The sequence below is a fragment of the Panthera leo genome, chromosome C1, assembly GCF_018350215.1.
Source record: "Panthera leo isolate Ple1 chromosome C1, P.leo_Ple1_pat1.1, whole genome shotgun sequence".
In the NCBI taxonomy this organism is placed as follows: Eukaryota; Metazoa; Chordata; class Mammalia; order Carnivora; family Felidae; genus Panthera; species Panthera leo.
The window spans coordinates 132,496,340-132,517,111 of NC_056686.1; the positions used below are offsets into that span (position 1 = coordinate 132,496,340).

The 20,772-nt window shown below is 33.6% G+C and overlaps 1 protein-coding gene and 1 non-coding gene across 2 annotated transcripts in view; one reads left to right on the forward strand and one right to left on the reverse strand.

The window, feature by feature from the left end:
• LRP1B (LDL receptor related protein 1B) overlaps positions 1-20,772 on the reverse strand; it is a 1,882,572-nt gene that overhangs the window by 1,841,649 nt on the left and 20,151 nt on the right. The gene's annotated exons all lie outside the window — the stretch shown is intronic.
• LOC122229083 lies at positions 12,157-12,260 on the forward strand. Its single transcript, XR_006206942.1, has one exon. It is a non-coding gene; the product is annotated as a small nucleolar RNA U13 (small nucleolar RNA).

Sequence of the window (20,772 nt, forward strand, 5' to 3'; positions counted from 1 at the left end):
ATAGTTTAGTTGTCACTCTATAGGCAGTGGGGAACCAATAACTATTTTTGAGGAATGTGACATATGCATCTGATTAAGAAAACATAAATGTGAGTTTAACTGACATACAGAAGCCAAGCTTAATCTGTTTAAGCAATTACAATATGTTTGAAAATATATTTTTAAGTCAGTTATCAAATGAATTATCAGTATTATACATTAAGGTTCATATTTATCTAGTAGAGTAATCACCCCTTATCCACAGAAGACATGTTCTAAGACCCCCAGTGGATTCCTGAAACTATCAAAAGTACTGAAACCTCTATATACTACGCTTTTTCCTATGTCTATATACCTATGATAAAGTTTAGTTTACAAATTAGGCACAGTAAGAGATTAACAACAATAACTAATTATAAAATAGAACAATTATAACAATATATAGTACTGTGATAGAAGTTATGTGAATGTGGTCCCTCTCTTTCTTTCTCAAATATCTTATTGTTCCATACTCACCCTTCTTGTGATGATGTGAGGTGATAAAATGTCTACGTGATGAGATGAAGTGAGGTGAATGGTGCAGGCACTGTGATGTAGTGTAAGCTGCTAATGACCTTCTAACCACATGTCAGGAGTAGTATCAGCTGCTCCCGGACCGCAGTTCACTGCAGGTAATTGAAACCCCTGAAAGCTAAACCGTGGCCAGAGGAGGACCACCACACTTCTATTTTCAGAAAAAAGGGTTTGGTTCATGATTTGGTTTTTGGTGTGGTGTCTGTTTTTTTCGCTTTTTTGGTTTTGTTTATTTTTTTCTCCGATCTTTCATAATCAGACTTGTTTTATTAGTATATCACACTGGCTTCATCATATATCCAAAATTTTTAGCTGTGAATTACTGTCGCAAAAAAGCAAAGTGCCAGATGTATTTACCATCTTTATGGATAAAGAGAAAATATACAAATATGAACAATTAGCCTTTTTGTATTATATTAAAAGTAAAGCATGAGTTCATTAATCGCTTATTCAAAAAATTGATCTTTGTCAGAAACAAGTCAAAGTTGAATATCATATTTATATATGCCTTTAATTATTTACTTACAAATACCAACTGTACACATGATTCTAAGCCTTGGTTTCCTAAACCTGTAAAGGGTAATAATAGATCAATTTCAAGTTATGAGGATCAGATATGTACTCTTTACCTGTGTTATCTCCAATCCTCAGAACAGCTGTATAATTGAGCTGCGATCACCACCATTTTACAGGTGACAAAACAGGCTCAGGTTTCTGTTCAAGAGCAAAGCCTTTTTGATTTCGAACCCTATACCCTCGTCCCTCTATCATGCTGACTGTACAGCATACAAACTGTACATCACACAAGTTCTGTGGGCACAGAGATGAAAATAATTGTATATAAGAAAGATCATGAGAATTTGATGTTTTAAAAAATACTCAAGACTCCATGTTACAGGAAAGGTATTCAATGTTGGAAACAAAAATACTACAAATAATCTCCCACCAATTATTTCCACATTTTGAACCAAGTGTGTGAATTATTTATACGAATCCTATAGAACTGTAAAACCAGAATATGCAAGTTGACTTAATGAAAAATGAGCTAGCAATACAACGTACTATCCACTTGGTATTCTTGTCCCTAACTTATTCTTAGCCTCTAGAGGAATTTCGTCACTTAATTCACTTAAAGTGAATCCACTTAAAGTGGATGTACGGTTTCTAAGCTATTACCACAGTTCATTTGTGTGAAAAATACACTAATATTAGAAGCTAGAGAAATATCAGGATATGGTAAATTCTAAATGATATAAAAATACCTTCCTTAATTTAAAAATAATAATTTTAGTTTTACTCCAGCAAGTTTCCCTTAAAGAAAATATATAATTACAATAATTTCATAGATAAGGCCAACAACTCTGTATGGATTTCCTTGAAAATTTCTCTCATTGGTTACATTTTATTTTTTTGATTAACCACTAAGTAGATAAAATCTGCTTTCATTACCTGGATTATCTTCTGTAATTACCTGCTCTTTAAGCAAAGAACGAAATAAGAAGATTGTTCGTTTTTAAAATGAAGTATAAATGTAATTTCATATTTATCTAACACTTCTATTTTCAGAAGCAAGCTCATTTTTTAGACTTTAGCAAAAGTATTTACATGTTAAGCTAAAATGTTTAAAGAACACTGTGAAGTTGGAAAACACACCATCACCATTTTGCAATGTGATAGGCACTATTAGTGATCCATTTGGATATTGTTCTCTATGTCTCATATAATAAAGAATAAGGTTGGTTTTATTTGTTTTGAACTTTGGAAGTTAGCTAAGAGCTGAAAATGACACTTTTTAAAAGTACATATAAGTCCTCTGAAAATAATGTCCTTGGGAGGGGGGGGCGAGAAGCAGCCAAGCTTTCCTTCAAAACCTCTTAGGTATTATGAGAATATTTGGATTTGAGTCTAAAGATCTTAATTCACGATGCAATTCTGCAAGTTAGCTATGAGAATATGGCTTTCTATCTCTATATGAAAGACACTAGCCACTAGCCAATTCACTGTCCCTACACTATGCCACCAATGTCCATCTGAGATACTTTTTCTTTCAAATTAGAACTCTGTCTTTATTGAGGAAGAAAACACATTCAGTCCAAAAGGATGAGATGCAATCGGTCTAAGCAAGTTATGACTAGCATGTGTCCCCTTTAAAGAAACTCTCTTCCCAGACTCTCTGACAGCTCGGAATGAGCATGTCACCTAATTGTGACCAATGAAATGTTAGAAGACTATTGGAGAGATTCTAGAAAAAAAATTTGTTCAGTGATAAAATGTCAAAGCTACTCTGAGAAATTCCCTTGTGCCATCCTTTTTTCTTCCTTTATCCTTTCCTCCAGCAGATGAAAAGCAAAAAGATGAAAGTCAACACTGAGGATGGAAGGGAAACTGAATGAAAAGAATGTGGGTCATCACCAAGCCCCAGTACCATCTCTAGACTGATTTCCTCCAGGTGTCTTGTTTTGTGTGTAATTAAATGTCCTTTGCATATGGCATTGTGAATAAGATTAACTGTTATGTGCAACTGGTCTTTGGATCCCCTATGTTTTGAGAAAGTGCCCAATATTTTGGCTGTTACTTAATAAATTCTTAGTAATTGTTTAAAAAATAAGTACTTACTCTCCGATAACTAAGCCTGAATATTGGGAAAAATGATAGTTTTTGTAGTTTCAGACTTTGATTTTTTTTTGGCATTTTAGTATTATAAAAATTATGCATAGTATCTATTTGCTTACCCTGATAATGACACATACTTAGGTACTTTTCTCAGTGTTGTCTTTAAGGTTCATAACTTTGTGAGAAAGTACCTTATAAAAATTACCTTTAGAAAATAATAGGGTGGGCACAATTACAAGAAGGAAAGTCCAATGACCTTTGGGTACAGAAGCATAAACAATCATGAAGTGGATTAAAAATGCAATCTGACTCCTCTGAGAGTTGGGACAAATTTGTAAAGTCCTCTGTCTTTTCTGTATAGGAATTTTACAAATTCTATAGCTTCAGGAGGTTTAAACACACAGGCTAGTGAAAAAACAAGTCTATATATGCATAGCTATGTATACAGGAGACGGTAAATACAATTAAGTTTTCCAACAAATATTAACAAACAAGTATGAACAGCAATTTTTAATCTGAATAATTATATGTTCAGTTGTTCTTGTGGATTTCTGGACATACATTGTGTTCCTACCAAAACTATCATAGTTATTTTCTACATTTATTTTGAAAACATGTATAAGGAAATTCAGTTGTAAACTAAACTATGTATACTCTAATAATACTAAAATCACCAAAAAGAACAGAGGCCATTTACATGGACTGTGTGTGGTTGCCCATCTACAAATCCATGTTCCATTGTTCCCATCATCTCCAAATCCTGTCTTACATTTTCATATTCCATAAGGGATAGCTCAAATTTTTCCCTCATCCAAATCAGAACTTCTCTGAATGCCCTCTTCATTTTGTCACTATGTCTACATATTTCCTGCAGTAATTATAACTCACTATTGCTAATTATAATACATATATTATCTTTCCTAGTAGACCATAAACTTCATGAAAACAAGAACAATTTCTCTTTCTCTCTTTCCTCAGTCACTAGTCAGCTGTTTATTAAGTTCCTTGAGAGCAGAATCACTTTTATTGACCCCAGAATGTATGAAATAATACCTTTTGGAAGCCATTACATAAAATTATTCTTCATCCCACTTTGGTATAATAAATCAGGTGCAACGAATGGACAGTTAGTATAGGTCATTCCCTTTTTAAGAACAAGAAGCTCTTGAAAAAAAGGCACGCTATTAAATGTAAAGGTAAAACAAAATATAGCATTGAAAATTTTCCCCTCTTCCCACTGTCACATATCCATTGAATATGTGAATCACAGAACTAGAAAAGCCAGAAAGGCAAGATAGTGAATATAGAAAGGAACTACTGGGGTTAGTAAAGCACAAATCCAGGAAGGTTGTGTGCTTTGTTGTTGTTGTTTTTTTTTTAATTTTTTAATGTTTTATTTTATTTTTGAGAGGGGGAGAGAGAGCGTGCAAGCAGGGAGGGGCAGGGAGAGAGGGAGATACAGAATCTGAAGCAGGATCCAAGCTCTGAGCTGTCAGCACAGAGGCCGACAAGGGGCTCCACCCCACAGACCACGAGATCATGACCCGAGCCAAAGTCGGATGCTTAACCAACCGAGCCACGTAGGTGCCCTGGAAGGTATGTGCTTTATGATGCATGCTGGTAGTGCAGGGGTGTGGGGAAAACTAACCCTGTATTTTGGCCAGATGAAAGACAGAACATGTTTGGAGAGTTTAGCACAAGAAAGGAGACAGAGTTACAGAGCAGGTGTCATGCAAGTAATTACTTTCTACAAAGGAAGCAGGAAGCATTTGAAAGTGACTCTCAAGAAGATATGGTGCAGGCAAGGCAATTCTTTTATAATTTCTTAAGAAACAGGTATTATTTAAAGCTTTTCAATAATTTTTGGCTGCCTGGCTGGTGTCTCCTTGATTATGACTTCATGCTTAAAGTTGGCTTCACTGTTGAGCCCAGCTTTATCTGGGGCCCACAAAGATAAACTAAAGTTTAAGATGGTCACAGAATATGCAAGATTGACATTATGAGGGACCACTTGACCTTGTGCTGTTGTAAAATACTAAATTGTACTTAAGCAACAGGACTGTTAGCAAAAAGAATCATCAGTCCAACAGGCATAGAAAGTAAATTCAAAATATATCATTCAGCCTGCTTATTTTAGGCTACAATATTACTAGTTAATATTATATTATTAGTTTAGAATAAATTAATACAAAATATACTACAATTTAAAGTGAATAAGTTGCCTTGCAATGCCAGAATTTGGGGATTCTATAAGTGAATAGATAATTGAATACAGAAGAGAATAGTTCAGGAAGGAATTTAATAAAGATTTCATGGGAAGTCATGTTTTTTCTACCTTATTTACACCTAAATGCCACTAAAGTGCAGTGAATATTTGTAGAATTTACGTGAATTGACCCAATTAGCCACACTTTAGGTACTACAGTTAGGTAAGCAATGTGTTAATTTCAAATTGTAAAATGTTGACTAAAATGGGAAAAGAGTCTTCTGTTCAGAGCAAACAACAAAAAAATAGATGCCATATGAATATATAAAAAGTCTTTTTTAAAATCAGCAGATGGACCCCTATATTTTAGAACTTACTTGCAATGGGATGTGTATATGTTTTTAGCAAGATGTGAAGCAATGCACAGGAGTATAAGTTACCAAATGTATATTATGCTATAGCATCCTCTTTAGCACCTCACAGTTAAAAAAAAAATCCCTTAATAAGAACCTGTGATATGCTGCTATTGTAGGGTAAATTGATTTCAAGGGAGTAAGTAGTTCAATAGACTCCATAGTTTATAGTTCCCTAATATTCATTAAGTACTTAAAATATCTAGTATAGTATACAAACAACCATTTAACTGCAGCATGTGTATGTGTGTATCCTTTAATTAAAATTTTTGTTTCATCATATTTAAGAACAAAGCAACAACTAAGGTGACCATACAAATGAGTCAGATGTAACCAATGACTTAAACATTCTGGAAGTTCTCATAGGGGTATTACAGGTCTTAGTTAATTACAATCTCCAGGCATGAAACTGTACTCCAGTGGGTTTTAGGTTATTCAGTTTCCAAATGAACCCCTTCTAAAATCAGAAAATACCTCCTTCTATCTATGTGCATTTTTTCTTTGAAATGGAAAGGAGCTTAGCTAATGCCAACATTTATTTTTTGTTTGTTTCAAGTTTTTATTTAATTCTAGTTAGCATATAGTGTAATATTGGTTTTAGGACTACAATTCAGCGATTCATCACTTACATATAACACCCAGTGCTCATCACAAGTGCCCTCCTTAATACCAATCACCCACTTAAGCCCATCCCCCACTGACCTCCCCTCCATCAACCATCAATTTGTTCTCTATAGTTAAGAGTTTCTTATGATTTGTCTCCATCTCTTTTTTTCCACCCTTCACATATGTTCATCTGTTTTGTTTCTTAAATTCCACATGTGAGTGATATCATATGGTATTTGTCTCTCTGACTTATTTAGCTTAGCATAATATACTCTACTTCCATCCAACATTTGATATTTAATGTATTAATGTCACATCTTCAACTCTGTGTTTGATCATTTTTACAAGTACATTAGAAAATAGGTGTGTTGGCTTGGGAAGGGGTTGTTTTGTTTTGTTTATAAAATAGATGTCTGTTGCTAAACTATTGCATGTAGCACCTCTTGATTAGAATCCAACTCCAAGATTGCTTCTTGGCCTTTTGGCTAAAATCAAGTGTAGAATCCAACTCCAAGAAACAGGGAGACATTACTATGTCAAGCACTTAGGATCCAATACAAAATTACTTTGGGGTTCCATTCAATGCCTGGTAAATAGTCATATATAACAGCAATTGTGAAAACCATGGTGACAGTAACTAGAATTCAGCGTAGATGCCAGATCTTAGTCTACTTAACTATCCTTTCTGTGCTAGACTTATTTCTTATAAATCCAAATAAATAACACTTGTATTATACTTACCTTCCCTTTTGGAAAAGTTGACAGAACTCTATAGACTGCTTTTATTGAGTTCTAGTCATACTGTCCTGTATGAGAGGGCAGGGACACTGTCAATTATATTTTATGCAAAAGATAATATGGGAGAAATTTACCAATTTTCTGGGATAGTAATGGACTAATCGAAAAACATAACCTTGTTCTGTATCACACTAGGACAAGATATCAGAGAGTGTTTACTCAGAAAATAATCTCACTTAGGAGATTTAAGTAGAGCACAGGGAAAGTGGAATGTCGAGACATAATTTGACAAGCAAGGCAAAGCAATAACTTTCATTATTCACATGACCCCCAAATAATGTGTACTCTATAAAGGTCCTTTTGTACCAATTCTGATCTTATATGATATTAATTATGCCTGTGACCAATTACCTTTATGGTATAATCCTTTTGTTCCAATAAATGAACCATAAGCCTCATACTGTGATGGGAGAGAAGTCCCTGACCATAGAATTCAGTACCTGATTCCTGGCTATGAAACTAAACGTATTAAACTAATTTACTCTTAGATGTAAGAGCTCTATGTTACTATTCCACAGAGTGAAGTCACATAAGGCAGCAGATGTAAAGTCTTTTTAAAAAAATTTGGTGGAGTGACAATGCAATCATTGATCATTATAATTTCTTACGTGCATGTTTATTTATTTATTTTAATTTTTTTTTCAACGTTTTTTATTTATTTTTGGGACAGAGAGAGACAGAGCATGAACGGGGGAGGGGCAGAGAGAGAGGGAGACACAGAATCGGAAACAGGCTCCAGGCTCCGAGCCATCAGCCCAGAGCCCGACGCGGGGCTCGAACTCACGGACCACGAGATCGTGACCTGGCTGAAGTCGGACGCTTAACCGACTGCGCCACCCAGGCGACCCTCTTACGTGCATGTTTAGGCAGACCATTAGATTATCCTAGTCCATAGCCTGCTATGATTATCACTATAAAAATCTTTTCCCAAAAATCTTGCTGTATCTATTTTGCCTAATACAAAGCTGGAACTTCTCAAGCTAGCACTTCTTGTACCAGAATGTAACACTGTGAGGGAAGAGATGCTCTCTTATTCATAGTGTCAAACAGGACCTATTTTATAGGAAAACCTACAAACATATCTATTTGAAAAAATAATTAGTGCGAACTTAACTTCTTTTTGAAGCTCTTCATTCTCCTTAAAATGATGTGGCTCCACGATGTTTCACGCAAATGCTTTTGACCCATTTCAAACATGAGTGAGGCATTTGAGCTCATTCATATTTATAAAGAAAGCATCACATTTTATTCTGCAATGTACCACGTGTGCAAAAAGGAAGACAACAGTTTAATTTCACATAATATTTGGACTTGGGGATCAGCAATTAACGTTTGAAAGACAGATTACTGATTTGAAAAATTATTTGGAAAATCATATCTGGTATTTTTCAATTTTAAAGTTACTGAATGTAGAGCCAAATAGATCTCCACATTTCAAAACTTAAGTAAGCTAGTATGCATTTTGAAGGACATCAAAATGATTTAATGTCAGCGTACACAGAGCTATCTATTGAAAAAAAATATGCTACAAAAAGAAAGTACATTTTTAAACCATACAATTACCATTAAATTAAGAAGTTAGTTGTTTGCAGTTGGCTCTGTAAATCTTTATGAAGATTCTATATTACCATTTTGAAGAACTCAAATGTGGCATTCAGGATAAAGAAGACATCATGTACAAATGTAAATAATGTAACAACAACAGATTGAGTTTTTGTACTTCTTGTTCTCTTTACAATCTTGTCATAAGAATAAATCACATGGTGTAACTTTTTCTTTTTACAAGTCCCTGAAAATGGAGCATCAAAGTCTAATATTTTTCCTTGCCTAAGCTCTCTACATTTTAATGTTTTGCAAGAACAAGTACAAGCTATAAAAAAATCTTGCTCTCTCACACAGTCCTCTAAGATTATCAGCAAACCAAGAGAACATAGATATTCTCCTTCTGCCTATATTCCTCTACCCCACTATATTAACTCCAACCTGGCAAAGGGAAAGAAAGAAGGAAATTTTCTTGAGGTCAGATCTAGAAAATGTGCTGCTTCTTCTTTGATGCTCTGTAACAGAATAATTCCATTTGTAAACATTTAGGAAAATGTTTCCAATAGTTCAACATGCATTGATGAATTTTAAAAAATATTTGAATTACTGACAATATTCCATAGGGTTAAGAATTACTTAGAAGTAGATATTACAGGAAACTGGCCCATCTGAGGACTCTTAAAATGGTTATTTAATTTATTTTCAGTTTAGAGAACATGTTTTACTGCTATCATAAAAACACTCAAATATGTATTCATTTTCGGGTTTTAAGACCCCATTGTAAGATTAAACACAGAACAAACAAAATTTGAATTATACAGTTAAAAAGGCTAAATTGTCTTTAACAGGGACAAAGTTAGTGAAAGAAAGAAAAAAAAATGCTCTTTACATTATCATCACTCATAGAAGTAGAGCTAGACTAAATAGATGAATAACATATTGAAAGAAATTATAGAATCAACCTTGAGGTGAAGTCAACCTTAATTTACTTGGGGCCTCATATTATTCTCAGCAATCTAAATGGACTAAGTCATGGCTAAATGAGAAAACAAAATAGAAATGTACTCCAAGCTGCACAACTGATAATTTTCAAAAGACACATAATTTGAAAAGTTGGAATTCACCTTTGTTAATTCAAGTAGATCTTCCTTAATTAGAACTCACTTTTCTCCTCTAAACATAGTGTTGACTCTTGCCATATGGATGATTGTTTAATAAATGTACAGGCAACTAGCTCTCATGCAATAACTTAGTGTATTTCTGCCTGGAAACATTATTCATATAGAATAAAAATGAGAATACCACAAGCTGATATCCAGTACATAATATACAATCACTGTAATCCTCTGTCATATGCCACAATCCATAATGGTGGAAAACTCATATTCAACAGTGATGCATGTGCAAAACCAGATTAAACAGGGTTCCTTGATCTTACTGAGATATTTAATCTACATTTTCCCTTTAATGGCCACCATCCCAGTGGGCTTTACCTTCAAAGGGTTTATAATCTAATTGGCAACAGCATTTTAGAATGATGACTATAAGGCAAGTATAGTTCAATAAGGCAATAAAACCCATTTTATTCTAAAGCCCATATTTAACAGAATAGGCAGATATGATTATAATATTAACATGATTTGGAGGATAAAATATTTTCTGCTTAAATCTCAAACAGAAATTTAATAATTAGTTGATAGTTTAAAGACAGGCAATCTATGATTTCTAGATTTCCTTAGCAAGTTTATTTATTCCGTGTGTATAAACACCTTTCATGCTATTTTTTTTTAATTTTTGAAATGTTTTTGTTTATTTTTGAGAGGCAGAGAGACAGAGCGTGAGCAGGGGAGGGGCAGAAAGAGGGAGACACAGAATATGAAGCTGGTTCCAGGCTCTGAGTTATCAGCACAGAGCCCAATATGGGGCTTGAACCCATGAACCATGAGACCATGACCCGAGGGTAAGTCGGATGCTTAACTGACTGAGCCACCCAGGTGCCTCCCTTCCATGCTATTTTGAGTATTAACAATCCCAAATCAAACTGACATTCATTGGGATTTTCTGACACTAAATTATATTGGCAAATTGCATTGGCTAGACCAAATTCTTCTCTTAGCTTTAGATCTTAAATAGTACTATTGTGCTAATAAGCACCTTTCTTCAATTTTCAAAATAATTAGTTCCCTAAGTGGTTTATTTCAGATAAAAGAATAATACACTATCCCCACAGAATTTGTTCTGTTTCTAAATGATTTAAAATTCTAAATTTGCCATAGCATTTAAGTTCAATAGTAAAAGTGCGTCAATGATTGCAAAGTTTCTATGGCAACAACCTCATTATACCACCACTCCCGAGATAGTAACCTGGATTATAAGTGTTAGAGAGATGTCAATTATCATGAAGTCTGGTGAACAAGAGAACTAATGCAGTCTACATTAAAAAAAAATGTTGACTTTAATTTCATAAACAATGCAAATGAGTACAATGTTACCCCCAGTGATTAAGACTGAGATTTTCTACATTTGTAGACATTATGTCTCCTTGTAGAGAACTTTGTATTTTTTTAGACTAGATTTAAGGACACTTGGTTTTATGTTACCTATCTAAAATTGGATCTACCTATGAAAACCTTGAAGGAAGTTTACTGTCTGTTTACATCATCACTTTGCCTTAAGATATCAGGCAACCTAGGCATCTCACTGAAGTGCTTACAGAACACAGATGCTCTGTAAAGTAACCATTACTTCAGCCAAAAATATATTAGCATCAACATTGCTCTATCAACAAACATCATTCCATGGAGAAAGACAACACCGACATCCAGAGTCCATTTCCAAAGTGAATACTAGCTTTTTAGAGACTAACATCTGCTGTGCCCTCAAGCTCCAGCTGCTATGGAAAGCAGATTTTCAAAAGTAAATCTGCCCCATTCATTTCGTCCAGGAAGTGGGCATTCAGCAATTGAAATCTATTAATTCTTATTTGTGATTCATTTTAAAGCTATGATTTAGAAAGTTTAATTGACAGAAATAATGAAGAACTACAATACATTTTGGAGACTGCATTACATTTTAAAACAAGTGAAGATAATTGTAAGTGAAAAATGAAAGAAAACTGCATACCTCAGTAAATGAGTCATTAACCTCTCACCTTGTAAACCAGAAAAGAAATCTTGATGGTAATAACCAAGCTGCTTTAATGATTCTGCAACATAATTATAAAATTAAACTGATAGTTTGAGATGGTTTGGGTCCTTTGTAAGTGATTTCCAATTTAGCCTTCCTCTTATAAGGACTCACTCACTGTCCCACCACCACACATTTCTTCTTTACTTTTGCTTTGAGGACAGTGGGACTCAAGGGTGAAAGGAGAGAGGAAGAGAGGAGGGAAGAGATAGGAAATTACTAATAAGAGTAAATCGCAGGATCCTTTTACAGTTCATAAGCGTGAAGATTGGGTGTTCACGCTGTTGTGTGACATGTGCTTCCCTCAAACCTTGTTATGACCTCGGCACATTACCCATCTGATGTGAACTTGGGAAAAAAAAGTAATTTCCATAGGTAAACTTATTTTAAAATTATTCTTACCCTATTTGAACTAAATAGGTTTAAAAAAATTTTTTGGGGGTGGTTTGGGGAGGGCACCTGGCTTATGAACTTGGGAAGGGAAGTGGGTGAGCTAATGGGCTGCAGGATTTGTATTTAAAGGTATAAAGGGGCAGTGTAGTCTGATTCATTTTCAAACAGTGGTGACTGCTTCGGTGATGTGGACAGCCAGGCTAGATCTCCTCAGAAGTAGGCTGGCAACTGGACCTTCTCAAATGTCACTTCATATTCATTCACTAAGGAACATACGTCATTCCTTTGGGAGAAGTCTAGGTAACATCTAAGTTACATAGGTTATCTACATGATTTAAATTGAAATTGCCACATTTGTATTTCATAAAATTGGAATACACAACATGTTAGCATGTCTATCTCTGCATATGTTACACACATTTTGATATAAAGCATATGTTAGACATAGTCTCATATATACTCAAATATAAAACCTGTTTTATATATATAATATATGTCAGTATGTGTGTGTGTGTGTGTGTGTGTGTGTGTGTGTGTGTGTATACTGTGGATAAACCGTGGATGATTCTTCTGGTCCTAAAGAACCCAAATGAAGCTATTCTTTAATGTAGGTATAAATAGCAGACTTTCTATTGGTGCTATTAAGAAAACTATTTTTAAATATTTCTCTTAGAGTTACTTTTAGACACAGCCTATCACTTAAAATCTGTTCCAAAATTTAAACATCAAAACCAGAGTAACAAGTTTAATCTATCACTTCATTCACAAATCTGACCTCTATAAGTCTTTTGATTATGCCAAAAAAATCAAATTTACACTTTAGAAATCAAGATTTGAAAGCATTGAGTTTAAAAGAAAATGCCATAGGCTTTTAACGCAATTCCAAAATAAGAATTCCCAAAATGTTTTTAGTGCATACATAAGCCATTATTAGAAAAAGTTTTTAGTCTCCCATGGGGTTCTAGCTAGTATATATTGAGAAAAACACATTTCTTTTATTTTTGAGATGTTTGTTAAAAAGCAAAACTCTGATAATGCTCTATTGTTGTAACATTATATTTTATTCTATATTAATTTAGTTTCTCTAGAAAGCTACATTGTGATATCATAGTTAAAAAAACAAAGACCTTGGAGATTGAAAGATTTAACATCTAGACTTTGTGGAACTTTGACACTTGCTGTTTGTTGGACTTAGTGTGAGTCTAAATTTCCTTCTGTATAAAATGACAGCTGATATTTTTACATGATATTTTACATGATATTTTACATGATATTTTTACAATCATGTAAATCATACTAAATCATTTTAGTATGTAAAAAATGTATCTTAAGGCCTACAGCAGTGTCTTAAGACAGTAGCCATGTGCATTCTTATAGCCACATGGCATTGTGAACCATTCTGTACCCTGATTATAAATCTCCAACTTGCCCTAATTGTCTAAAAATGGCATCAAAAGGAAAACATGAATAGTACTCCGGGATACTTCATTCTCATTAAACTAGAGTTTACTTCAGACAAATTCACTTAACAAGATCTGGTAGCCATGCCTATAGAGCCAAAAATCAGGACGAGCATTCTTGGTAGGAAGAATGCAACTGGTGTTATAAATATTTTGAAAGCATTCAAAAGTAATCACATTGATTGCATCATTATAATTACTTAAAGGAAGTGCTGGTTATAAATAAAATTTATGCTGATAATAAAATTCAAAAAGCAAATCTTTTGTAATGAAACTCATGTCACAAAATTGGACCACAAAAGATATAGAAAATAGAGAAAGATATTTTATATAAATGGAAAAGAGGATTCCCTGAATGTATTTTATGTATTTTTAATTAGGTGTAATGGAAAACCTGATAATCATACCCAAATAAGAAAATATTAGCAAACACTGAAATATACATGTTTTAAAAGTTAAAACTCTTACATTTCAAACTTAGTTAATGTGGAAGTAAAAAATAACTAAGAGTAATTTGGTGGTTAATCAATATTGTAATCACTCCTTGAATTTCTGGGCTTATGTCTTTTAGGTGCAAGTATGTAAATATTATTTTTTCTTTCTCAATAGTGAGGAAAGGATACATATGATTCTCTGGTATGATGTAGATCTTGGGTTTTGGGGAGCAGAGTTTTCCTCCAAGATCTCACACTTAAAGCTCTGTAGAAAGTCAGGGGTTAATTAACGTATTTGCTATTTTGAATACCATATATTTTAATATTTGAATGATTTGGCTAACAAATTATTCAAGTTATAATTTTTAAGTCTTAATTTTCATGTAGATGAAAATAATTATGTAAATTATGCACATTAATTAAATTATGTAAATTAATTGGGGAAATTATTTTAATAAGATTGTTTTGTTGCTATGTATAGCTTTAGTCCCTGGAAACCCAGAAGATCAAACTGTTAAATTAATGTATACACAAATGTATAAGCTCTTCCTTAAATATATGGTACTATTTATCATTTTTTCCTATTATTTATAAACCTAGTATCATTATAGTCATTCTTATAGTGACAGTTTTATTCATAAAGAAACGCAGGTCTGTGTTCTTTGTGTTCTTTATGTTCTTTGAATATATAAAAGAATACGCTTTGAGTTTAATGTGACTATTTGGTTTTGGCAGCCATATAGGAAGCTAACTAAAGTCATTTCCAGTATAGAAATTTTACAGTTAAAAAATAAAAAAAGGGAAGAAGACTTAGCCAAACAATTAATGAAATTACAAGCACATTTTTCTCTTTCACAAACACTGTTTAACATTCTAATCCTGCAAGAGATGGCCCAATGATTTTTATAAATACATATACATTGAATAGCATAATATTTTAAGCTAGAATATGTCACAAACTCTAATGAACACAATATGCCAAATAAATGACATCTCTGACCTCATGCTATTGGCTGATTCTTACCTGCTGTATGTAAGGAAACGCCAAATTAAATATTGTGCCAGTCCAGGATTCATTAGCAGGACCTGTCAGCTGTGTAAAAGCTTCCTCCCAAGTATCTGCTCAGTACTCTGGTGCATACTTGTTGAGCTTCATTTACAAGATTGTCAGAAAACTAAATGTATTTTCACAGCACCTTCCAAATCTTTAATCACGCAAGATCTAATGAAGCCAAAAGGCTATTTCTCAATTCTTCTCCACTTCCTCTAGCTCCCAGTAGGATATTTACGAAGATAGCAAAGAAGATGACACACACCTTAGTGGTAAGAGGAGGGATATCTATAATCCACATATTACCAAATGAAAAGTTCAAGTGCCATTCTTCACTTCAAGGGGGACTTGAAGAAGGGATTTGTTTTATTACAGGGTCTACTAACGCCAACTCTAAATCCCTATCCTTTCACAGGAGAGTTTATAAAATCCCTCTTCCATTTGTGAAAAGGAAACTCTCACAATACTGATGCACAAAATGACATTTATTGACATTAAAAGCCTCATCAGTTATTTCTCAGCAGTCTTTATTCCTTTTGCAGAGGGGTTTATTGTGCTGTTTGGCATGAAGGAAACTGGCACTCTTTGATTTAGCAAAGTCTGGCCTGAAACCAATACTCCAAAGAGTTTCTTTAAAGTTACACATTTTCCAAACACTGGATTGAGTCCTGTGGGTGTCTATATGGGGTAGAAATGAGTTTGATACAACATAAGGTCATAAAGGTTTTTAAAGATACTCTGTTTCACACTTAAACCATTAGTACTGCATTTGCACCAGAGCCCATGTCAGACTGCAATGTATTCAAAATCTGTCTCTTCTCAGCTCACCAGGACTCCTTGGGCCTCATCTCAGGAAACAGTGGCTACAAACTTTATCAATCATTTTCTAAGTCTTACATTCAACCAGTCTCTAAAAAGGCAAGCAATGAACAATTCATATCTTCATTATTTAAACATCTGAAGAGCTTCATAGAGTTAGTGCCTATACCTATGAGACGCTCTCAAATTGGGCTTTTTCAAGACCAGGTGGGGAAATACTTAGTTTTATTTACATATCTGTTTAAAACTTCCTACCACTTCCAGACGTTACACGAGTGATAGAAATATAGATGCATTCCCTACCCTCACAGAGCCCACAGTCTAAGAGAAAATATATTAACAGTGAGTAACAGTCATAACAGTTCCTGGCAAGTGTTGTGAGGGAAATATTCAGAGGCTGATTTGCAAAGATAGGAAAGGGCACCAAGCCCAGCTGACTGGAGGTGAGCCCAGAGTAGAGAGCAAACTCCTGGTCATCTCTATCTTCGGTGCCTTGGCAGAAAGGTCACATGTCACCCTACAGGCAAACTGTTATTGTGAAACAAAACAAAACAAAACAACAACAACAAAAACCCCACCCATTGAAGAGGTTTAGACAGAAGATCTGTTTGGGTTATTTAAAAGGTCAAATTCAAATTCTAGAGCTTAATAACTACTTGTACTAATGAAGCTCTTGAAAAATCTAGTAGCAATAAAATAGTTTCAAAAGGTAAAAATTACATTGTGTCTAGTAGCAGAATGGTAAATGGATTGAACTTCCCAATAATTTTCAGTGAATTAAATTATAAACTGTAAATTTAAATTGTAAAATGTAAGGAATATCTTCTTCCAGCATTGACAATAATAAAGTTATGGCATTTCTTCTTTGATACATTCCATTAAATAGGGCCAAAATGGATAGGATCATACTTTTATTAGCTTTTATAGAGGGCTATGAATTTTACAAAAATGTAGAGTTCTGAGAAAAATCAGTGAAGAATTGAAATATCTATTTTCTGTGGAATGTGCTAAATGTAGTGATTTGGTAGTCACTTAAGCATAAGAGATAAATTTTAAGTTGTTAAACATCTGTTTGAAAGATGATCAAAATGTTATAATTGGTAAGAGCTTACCAATTTCCAGAAATAATTCACTAATACTGAAGACGTGTTTTTTAATAAACAAAAATAACCGTTTACATTTCAAAAACTTCTTCAGGGTCTACAATTGAGATTAAATCTATGGCCTAGCAATGATTCACATTTTATGTTATTTTATGTTTATATTTCAATTATTAATATGACTATTTCTCTTCCTGAAACATAATAGTGTCTTATTTCATGTGTGCCTTGGGGTCATATATTGTTCTGGCAACCAAAGGTTAAATTAGATAAAGTATTATTTAACCTTTTTTCTATGGGAACTTAGATGTACGTGAAAGCTGAACTTGGATGGTATCTCATTTCACTCATTTCACTCAACTTAAGGCACTTGTCATCACAAACAATGAGCTACTTTGTTGCTTGCACACATATTTGCCACCTCTCTGAAATCCTGTTTGCCACTCTGATTGGACACTTTGGCCTGATTTTTTCTTTTTCTTTCTAACACACAAATGACAATTTTTCATTACCATAGCATTCACACTTTTTTCATTAAGTGGAATTTTATTTAGCAAGTCCATAATAAATATTGTTGAAATAGTAAATTATTATTAAGCTGTGTTTTCTTGTCATCCATAGAAGTGAGTTAAAGAAATGGGAAGTAAACAAAAGAAATAAAGATTCCAAAATAAGGAATTTTTAAAAAATCACAAAAGTGAACTGACTTTCATTATTACTGTTGTGGAATAATTACATTGTAATTCTGTAAAGTGCTATAGAATTTGTAAAACACTTTCATAGTTTTATTCAGTTTTAAAGCAACTCCATAAAATAAGTTGTCATTAGTTACATTTTACAGATACAAAAATTTAGTTTTGGAGAAAATATGAGACTTGTTCATGGTTACTCTGCTAGGAAGTAGCAGAAGCTAGAGCCTGGACACAAAGCAAAATCTTTGACTTCAGGGCTACTCCACTTTTCTTTGTAACTTTTACGCCATTAATACATAAAATGTACCAGACTAATACATTTTATTTTTTGTCACTTGGAATACGCCATCACCCAGTGCAACCAGCCTTTCACCTCTTTGCTTCTCACTCTCAAATTCTGGATCATTTTTCATAGCATGATAAGACAAATTCTAGAGTTTAATAACTACTTGTACTAATGAAGCCCTTGAAAAATCTAGTAGCAATAAAATATTTTCAAAAAGTAAAAATTACATTATTTCTGATATGTATTTACTACTGAGAAGACACTACTGCATTCTTCTTTAAAAATTGATCGCATATATATACTAGCTGTTATTTATCTGCCACAGTGAATTAATGAAACAAATACATGTCAGTATAACAAAGTACATTATAAAGTTAATATAAAACTTTATATTTAAGCTGTTATATATTTTGCCTTAATTAAAATAGAGAGTCCTAAATGTAAATAAATGTCTTGTTCGGAATAAATTCCACATAGTTTATTAATCCTGTGCAAATATGAGCAGGAAAGGAAAAGGGAGAAAGAAACTTTGATATATTTAACTGTATTAACATTTATTTTATAACATTCTCTGGGCTAAAATATAATAATACCACTCAATCAGATTTGTAAAACAGATGCATAAAAGTCACTAAATACACATTTTAATAAAAACATATTACATTATGTTCATAAATAATTTGCATTATTCTACTATTATAATTTTTAGACAAAAGTATTATACTTAAGAACTTAAGACTACAAATATCTTAATGGCTCTAAAGAGTTTTCTAATATATCCCTAATATATTAAAATACAATTATATATTTCTAATATATCATTTCCTTTTTAAAAAATAAGATGCACAAGATGGCTCAAATATAAAAATTAATTTACAGGTAACTCTATAATCAAAAATAAAATAGATATGTTCTCTGAAGTGAATATTTCCTATAATTTTAGAACCTCTATCATTATCCAAAATTATTTTTTCTCAAATAAGCTATTATTCATTTTCAATTCCATGTGAAAGAGCAATCCTAGATTGAAAACTAGCTGGAAAATAAAAAGCAATACACTCAGTCTTCATATTCTCTGTTAGGAGTGTACTTTGCAAGTAATTTATCAATAGATGTTTAATAATTAAAACGAAAAATAAACTCACTAAAGCATGGGTTGCAAATGCCACTGACTACTATGCTCCTCTTTGGAGAAAAAAATCCATCAATGCATGAAAATAGAATTCACAGGGGTGCCTGGGTGGCTTAGTCAGTTGAGCATTGGGCTCTTGCTTTTGGCTCAGGTCATGATCTCTCAGTTCCTGAGCTCCAACCTTGCATCTGGAGCTCAGAGCCTGCTTGGGATATTCTCTCTCTCTCTCTCCCCCTCTCTCTCTGCTTGGGATTCTCTCTCTCCTTTTCTCTGTCCCTCCTCCACCCCACCCACCCCACCCCCCACTCCCTCTCTCTTGCTCTCTCAAAATAGACAAATAAACATTAAGAAAACAACAACAACAACAACAATGATAGAACTCACATTGTTGAGTCCTTCCCATTTTAATAATTACTTCATGGCACTATCGTTCTCATTTCCTGTAATTGCTTTCATTTGAAACACAAGCTATATGAGAATCTAAAGGACTAAAGTATTAAAAGTACTAAAATCTGGCAAAGCTGAATGAGGACACTGGGACAGTCAACACTTTTTCATTGACTACCAAGTGGTTGAGGTATTCTTTTTCTTTTTCAAATACCCCTTTCAATTTACCATTAGTGCATTTTTTATATCAGCTTTCAATCACTTATTATTTTAAGTGTAGAGACAGTTAACAGGATGAATTAATTCTTTTTTAAAGGTACAAAACTCCCTATGGATGCTACATTACTCCACAGACCTGAGATCTAGTGAGTATATTTTCAGTTACAGATTTTGGCTAAAATTGGCTTGTAGAATTTACCTGCCAAGGACACTGAAGTTAGCTCATTAGTATATTTTCCCCAACTGACTCCAGGTGAAAACAACTGAATATGTCAAGTGGTGGGCATCTCATTCATTACCTCAGAACAATTTATCACAGAAACTATGCTTACCCAAGAACTTCCCTAGTGAGTCTCAAACACTGGTTTTCTTTTTGATGGATTTTTGAGACACAAATATCTCAATTTTTATGTGACAGGATTCTTCTGTTACACATAAACCCAGCTTAAAAAAACCTCAAAAAAAAAAAAAAAAAAAGAGCATGACAACCTTATAAGCAGCATGAACCTCAGTGGACTAGGAATGAGTATATTTAGAGTGGACTTTGGGAGGAAACAACCATTTCCCAAAGATTGTTATTGCTTAATGAGATCCGTGACCACACATGCATTATGTGGGATAAACATGGCTCCCTGCTGGCTCCCCAAAGCCTGCTGACAGTTGGTGGTTATGATGTTAACTCGCTTTAACACCCCAGAAATGTTTTAATGTTTTTTTTCTCTTATTTCTATAATATTAGAGCAAGGCTTGGATCTACCATGTAGAAAACATAATAGCAATATTAAAATAGTATAACTTGAACAGTCTCTGTAGCATTTTTGCATTGCTACTATAAGTAATGCTTATTACAAGAGGGTATCTTCTTCCATTTTCAAAAATCAAT